Source organism: Callithrix jacchus, chromosome 15 (assembly GCF_049354715.1).
Source record: "Callithrix jacchus isolate 240 chromosome 15, calJac240_pri, whole genome shotgun sequence".
NCBI classification, from domain to species: Eukaryota; Metazoa; Chordata; class Mammalia; order Primates; family Cebidae; genus Callithrix; species Callithrix jacchus.
This window is the reverse complement of record NC_133516.1, coordinates 35,889,807-35,897,578: the sequence shown is the minus strand read 5'-3', so window position 1 is coordinate 35,897,578 and position 7,772 is coordinate 35,889,807. Positions and strand designations below refer to the sequence as shown.

Here is a 7,772-nt window from a genome sequence, read left to right as displayed (position 1 = left end):
TGATGAAATTTGTTTGTTTTTTGAGACAGGGTCTCGCTCTGTTGCCTGGGCTGGAGTGCAGTGGCACAATCATGGCTCACTGCAGCCTTGAACTCCTAGTCCCAAACAATCCTCCCACATTAGCCTCCCCAGCTGCTGGGATTACAGGCATGAGCCACCACGGATGTTTTAATGAAAAGAGAAATGGTAAGAGGAAGAAAAAAAAAAGTAAAAATCGTGGACATTCCACAGATTGGAATCCAGATATGTCCCTAAGATATCCAGAATTAACTCCATTCCAGAGGAAGCATCTTGACTTGGATGCACCCCACCTTCAGAGATCTTTGGAAACAGATCTGCCAAAGTCCAGTTCTCTGGGAGTGAATGCTCTGAGTTACTCAGCATTGAGGAGGCAGGAGACAAGGAAGCCTATAGCTAGCTCCAAGGCAAGGCCAGGTCCAGTCACAAAATTAAGAGTTAGGTTAATCATAAGGATCTTTCAAAAATAGTTCCCACAGTTCTTATGCTATCTAATAAAATTTTATAGACACTAGAATTTTTATGGCTTTCTCCTTTCTTGCTTCACAACCCAGTTTTATTATCTTGCTAGCACAAAACTATCTTTCATGCTTTGGTGAAACATCCACTACAAAAGCTGCTAGTAGGGTAGATGAGGTAAAATACATAATACCTGAGAATGGCCCTCTAGACCACCATGAGTCCATTAACATTTGTTTATGGGTTTTACTAAGTGATTTCTGGGAAGCTAAAGGGTTGAGATCCGAGATGAGTCCATGGATAGTGAGGAAGAACAAGCTCGTGGGATGAATGCTGTGGTAGGAAGTGCTGGCTCCACCTCTATGCAGACAGGCTTTGTCATTTCATAAATCAAAGTGCCCATTTTCCCCTAAATAAAACAAAGGGAATCATCCTTGCCCTGTCTAGATTGAGTTAAAGGAGATAATATATATGGACATTCTACATAATGGATTAATATGGCAGGGAATTTTATTGAAGATCAAAGTACAAAAGCATAGTGCTTTGTTCATCAGGCAGAGCTCTGATACAGTTTATCTGTGTTCTTATCCTGGAACTGTGGGCCCAAGATTGTTTTCTCTATTCAGAATTGAACTACCGAATGTGTTAATCGTGTAAACACTGGCCTCATTATTTTCCATATTCTGTAAATACTCAACCAAAGAATCACAACAACTAATAAATCTACCATGAATGTGATAAAAAATTGAACTGCATAAATGTTTATTGAAAGAAATACTACTGAGTCCTCAAAAGTTTATTGATTATGTTTTTGGTTTAAAGTTAAAAGTATTGGCCAGGTAAGGTGACTCACACCTGTAATCCCATCTCATACCTCCCATCACTTTGGGAGGCCGAGGTGGGTAGATCACCTGAGGTCAGGAATTTGAGACCAGCCTGGCCAACATGGTGAAACCTCGTCTCTACTAAAAATGTAAAAATTAGCTGGACATGGTGGTATGCCCCTGTAATCCCAGCTGAGGTGGCAGAACTGCTTGAACCCGAAAGGCAGAGGCTGCAGTGAGCCAAGATCATGCCACTACACTCCAGCCTGGGAAACGAAGCGAGACCCTGACTCAAAAAAAAAAAAAAAAAAAAACCTACAGTATTTTGGTGCACCATACATACATCTGATGGTGATGGCTTTAAATAAAACTGATTTAGGCAGGGCAGTGGTGTCTCATGCCTATAATCACTTTGGGAGGTCAAGGCGGGAGGATCACTTGAGGCCAGGAGTTCGAGACCAGCCTGGGCAACAGAGTGAGACCCCGACTCTACAAAAATAAAAATAAAAAATAAGCCAGGCATGGTAGTGTGTGCCTGTGGTCCTGCTACCTGGGAGGCTGGGGTGAGAGGATCACTGGAACCCAGGAGGTTGAGGCTGCAGTGAGCCATGATCACACCACTGCACTCCAGCCTGAGTGACAGAGTGAGACCTGCCTCTAAAAACAAACAAACAAATAAATAAATAAATAAAACCAGATTTTAAAATTGAATAGAAATTGATAGGAAAGCCAAGTCTGTGTTTTCCCCCTTAGCTTTTAACATTTCATTTTCTCCTCATCTGTGTCTTGGAGGACAGGTGACTGCAAAGCAGAAGTGACAAAGAGGCAGTCACCATGGCCACATCTTGAGACCACACAGTCGGCAGTTTGCTTTGCTCGCTCAGTCCTACAAAGTAGGTAAGTCTAATGAATGCAGTCTTGCTATGGCCTGAAGGTTCGTGTCCCCACCAAATTCATATGTTGAAATTTAATCCCCAGTGCAGTGGCATTGGGAGGGTGGACATCTGGAAGGTGATTAGGTTATGAGTGTTCCACCCTGGTGAATGGGATTAATGCCCTTCTAAAAGAGACATGGGCTGGGCACGGTGACTCACACCTGTAATCCCAGCACTTTGGGAGGCCAAGGTGAGTGGATCATGTGAGGTCAGGAATTCAAGATCAGCCTAGCCAATACAGTGAAACCCCATCTCTACTAAAAATACAAAAGTTAGTTGGGTGTTGTGGCTGGTGCTTGTAATCCATCTACTCAGGAGGCTGAGGCAGAAGAATTGCATGAACCTGGGAGGCGGAGGTTGCCATGAGCCCAGATCGTGCCATTGCACTCCAGCCTGGGCAACAAGAGAGAAACTCCATCACAAAAAATAAATAAGTAAGTAAAATAAGAGAGACTTGGGGGAGCAAGAAGCAGAGAGCCCTCACCAGACACTGACTCTACTGGCACCATGATCTTGGTGCCAGCCTTCAGAATTGTGAACTATTCATTTATGTTGTCCATAATAGTCTAAGAAATTTTGTTATAGAAACCCCAAATGGACTTAGCAGGGCCTAACTCATATCTTTAGAAAAGGTCAGTCCTCTTCTGTTTCACAGTGTTAACATGTTGACCCTCCACCAGACTTAAGGATAACGTAAACTCATTGGCTTTGCCTCTGAAACCCATTTTGCATGACCAGTCTCTGGTTTGAAAGGACAAAAATCCAAAGACTGCTCTTTTTTTATGGTCAGTGATACCCTTTATGGATACCTTTTAAAAAGATCATTTGTCCTGCATCAGAAAAGATGTATGCTATTCTAACTTTCAAAATCAGTTGCTTACCCAGAGGAGGATTATATAAAAATAAATAAATTAATTAATTAATTAAAAATTAGTTGACTTATTTGAGGGGAAGAAAAGACTCCTTGCGCATTCTGAGAAGGCACAGAAAAATATGACATTAAGATTACCTGTCAGTTGATGCGGCTGACGTATTTCTAACAATTACAAGCTACAAGGCACTGTTTCCTTCATGAGCCTTTCAACAGATCTCTTGGCTGCTTTCTATAGATGATGTATGTCAATATTCAGGGATTCACTGACTAAAGAGTTTAGAAATTCTAGTCACTTATATTCTATTAGTATAAACTGTGGTTGGGCATTTTTTCCTCCCAAGCTTAGTTTTCAGTAAATTACTTTAAATGCAGGAAATTGTAGAAAGCAGAAAATGCCAATATGGTAATGTTTCACCTGAGCAATCATACTTCCATTACGTTTACTCAACTAGAAGTCAATCTAGCTCAAAAACAGATAAATGGAAAGTCTGAAATTGTGTTTGTTCTCCTGTGTTTCTTTATTGAAGAATGAAAGGCCATCGGTGGAAAACAATAATAGGAAAAGGGTTACTAGATAAGAAAACAAAAACCTTTCTATATGAAAACATCCATTTAAGTCGCCAATACTTAGGAAACACACAATTTGTAGCTATTTACAGTTTAAAAGCCCCAATTTCCTCCCAACATCCCTTAAAACTAAGTTACATCTATCACCAGTCTCAAATAAATTATTTTCCAGCATTAAATATTACACAAATACATGTGTCTTAACATACTCCTAAGAGAACAAAAACAAAGACTTAAAAGTATCTGAAAGTCAAAGGAATATTAACAAATGACTTTTCAGAACTAGAGATAGCTCTTTTAAGAAGTAATTTTGCAACTTATGCTACTAGAAGATTTCATACAAAAATAACTGTATGGTATTTCTTATGCAATTTTACCCAGAAAGACATTTAATTGTATGAGATTTTGATACCATATCTTCTTTCACTTTTTTTTTTTTTTGCTTCTATTTATCAGTGATCCAAATAAAATAAAATTTCAAATATACAGAACATACGTAATGAGATTTCTATTTGGTTGACATTTTAACATTACCTTTTTACACCGTCTGCCTCTGGATTTTCAATAAGACATCTTTTGGTTTGTAAATCTTCATCTTTGCCAGAACACAGTTTCTAGAGGTTCAGAAAGTTGTCACACTAATACAATCACAAAATGAAGCAGCATAGAGCGGCTTAGGAGGACACAGGAGAGTGAGTGTTTTATTACATTTCTGTCCCAGATCATTGTTTCTAGGAGGTAATTCATAAATTTTTAATTCTTCTAGTGTTCTTGAGCAATGTAAAAAGGACCACTCCTGACCCAATTCAACTCTTTTATCACAGTAGTGGCAACAATTTTATTATGCAAGAAAAATTGGTTATTCTGTTATCTTGATGCTTATTTAATAGCAAAGCATAATTTATGCCCTTCTCTTTAGATAACGAACATTGAGACCTCCCTTAAGGCCCACTACAGGTAATATTCCTTAAATTTAAGGCTGCAGGCAACGTACAAGTGAGTGAATGATTTGTCATATTATGACAGTAAATCACCATTAAATTACAGCATTTCAGTGATTCAGAGTGATTTTCAATATATCTTATTTAACATTAATTTCCATAAGTGCAATTGAGTGGGAAAAGTTATAATGTTTTCAACACTTGAGCCCTCGGGATAAATGAACTAAAGTTTACCAAAAATAACATAAAACAACACAGTCCAATATCCGGACTGTGTTCATTATTCCACAGATCATAAAATGAGTGGTTTACACAAGAAAGATTCCCAGTGAATCCTGTATTGGTTTTGCCCCAAGTAGATCACATGTTGCAGACCTAAATTAAGGCAGCAAGCAACTGAAAAAATAGGAAGCAACTGAACCTTTTAACTATGTAGCACTGTGGTTTTACCTCGAAGTGGGAGGATACAATGAAGATAAATAATTCATTCCTATGGGTGTCTCTGTGCAAATTCGATCCATAGGAGTTCAACAGCTTATCAGTATGCCCCAGTCACCAAACAACCAAATTTCAGATCCAAGGGAACTAAAACTTATTAAATGAACTAAATGCATATGTAAAAATCATTATGAGTCAGGCATGGTAGCACACACCTGTATTTCTAGCTACTTGGGAGTCTGAGGCAGGAGGATCACTTGAGCCCAGGAGTTGGAGGCTGCAGAGCACTATGATCACACCTGTGAATCGCCACTGCACTCCAGCCTGGGCAACATAGCAAGACCTTGAACTCTAAAAAAAAAAAAAAGTATTATTATTCCTATGTTAATTTTGGCAGATAAATAAATATTTGTGAATGAATAATGGTAATATAAGATTAGAAGCACCCTAGAACTGAAACTGGGAAGATACAGAAAGCATCTATATAAAAAGAGTCTATAGGTTCTGTTGGTACTTCTGCAGAAACAACAAAGAAGCTTGCAGTTTTCAGAATTGAAACAGTGGAAAGATGCCTTTAATCGACTTCTTATTTTGTTGGTTTAAGAAATACTTGTATTTTAGGAGACAAGATGGCGGCAACCAAGAGGAAACGGCGTGGAGGCTTGGCAGTTCAGGCAAAGAAGCCAAAAAGAAACGAGAAAGATGCCGAACCGCCAGCTAAGCCTCGAGCCACTGCAGAGGAGGTGGAGGAAGAAGAGAGAAACCGGATCCCAGGCCCCGTTTGCAAGGGCAAGTGGAAAAATAAGGAACGGATTCTCATCTTTTCTTCCAGAGGAATTCCAGAACAAGACATTTAATGCAGGACTTGAGAAGGTTGATGCCTCATTCTAAAGCGGATACTAAAATGGATCGTAAGGATAAGCTATTTGTGATTAACGAGGTTTGTGAAATGAAAAACTGTAATAAATGCATCTATTTTGAAGCTAAGAAAAAACAGGATCTCTATATGTGGCTTTCAAACTCACCTCATGGACCATCTGCTAAATTCCTTGTTCAAAATATTCATACCCTTGCTGAACTAAAGATGACTGGAAACTGTTTGAAAGGTTCTCGGCCCCTTTTGTCTTTTGACCCAGCTTTTGATGAATTACCACATTATGCTTTGTTAAAAGAACTCTTAATTCAGATCTTTAGTACACCACGGTATCATCCCAAAAGCCAACCATTCGTGGACCATGTGTTTCCTTTCACGATTTTGGATAATAGGATATGGTTTCGGAACTTTCAGATTACAGAAGAAGATGCTGCTCTTGTAGAAATAGGACCTCGTTTTGTCTTAAGTCTCATAAAGATTTTCCAGGGAAGTTTTGGAGGACCAACTTTATATGAAAACCCTCACTACCAGTCACCAAACATGCATCGGCATGTCATAAGATCCATCACAGCTGCAAAATACAAAGAGAAACAGCAAGTGAAAGATGTGCAGAAACTGAGAAAGAAAGAACTGAAGACTCTTCTTCCACACGATCCCACTGCAGGTGTTTTTGTTATGCCAGCCGAGGAGAAACCAATAGAAATACAGTGGGTAAAGCCAGAGCCAAAAGTTGATTTGAAAGCACGAAAAAAACGGATTTACAAAAGGCAAAGAAAAATGAAACAGAGGATGGACAGAAGGAAAACAAAATAAGTCAATGAAAACCTGATTTGTTTTCAGTTATTTTATATTTATTTTGTATTCAATGTGTAAATACTTTTATTATCCAGTACTACTTATGTCTAATTAGTGTGGCATTTAAAAGAAAAATTAAAATCTTAAAATCAGTGATTTATCTTCTTCTAAATAAAATATCACCAGAAAAAAAAAAAAAAAAGAAAGAAATACTTGTATTTTAGTAAGCCTGAGGGGAAAAGAAAGGCAGGATTAAAGCAACTCTGAGCATATCTGTGGAACTCTCATGGAAAAGTGCATTTTAAATGACAATCTCTCATTTGGGCTTAGCAGATTACTTCCAATGCAATTGTGAAATCAATTGCTTAATGGTATAGACGAAAACATTTTTGGTCTTTAGCCACTTTGTGACTCTGCAAATTTGTGCTTCTGACTGATTGTAAATGCAGAGCTATGCCTAGAGTTCTTTTAAAATCTTGACTTATTGTCAAAGCACTAAGCAGTGTGTTCTGGTAAATCATATGCTTAATTTTAATTCTATTTCCGAAGGCTGAAGTTTTACTGCTGACTTTCTAAACAATCTGGAGTGGTGCAATTAACCGAAATAGGCTTCACTGAGGTAACAAAGAGACCCCAAACTTTATCATCTCTTAAAGTCAACAGGCTCTGCTTCTCATTCACATAACAGTCTGAGGATAGTCTGGTCAGCAAGCAACACTCCTCAGGGTGGTGATTCAGGGTCCAAGCTCTTTGCAACCCTGGCTCTGCCATTCCTTATGGTCTCACCATTGCCTGCACCCAGTCAACAAAAAGGGGATAAGAAAGTGTGGAGGGGCAGCATGCTCCTTCAAGTCTGGGCCTGGAGATGGCACACAGCTTTTATGCTAACATTCCACTGACCAGAAATGGGTCATAGAGCCATGCCTAGTGGGGAGCTTGGGAAATGCCTAGTGGGAAAGCCTAGTTGTGTGCTCAATGCAGTGGGAAAGGATCAAAGGAATGTTGGTGAACCCAAAGGATCTCTGCCACACGCAAGTCAGCTAATTT

At 39.0% G+C, this 7,772-nt stretch overlaps 1 pseudogene; it reads left to right on the top strand.

Annotated features, from left to right (window-relative positions):
* Window positions 1-5,676: 5,676 nt before the first annotated feature.
* Window positions 5,677-6,935, top strand: LOC100397574 (BRX1, biogenesis of ribosomes, homolog (S. cerevisiae) pseudogene; annotated as a pseudogene).
* The last annotated feature ends 837 nt before the right edge of the window (window positions 6,936-7,772 follow it).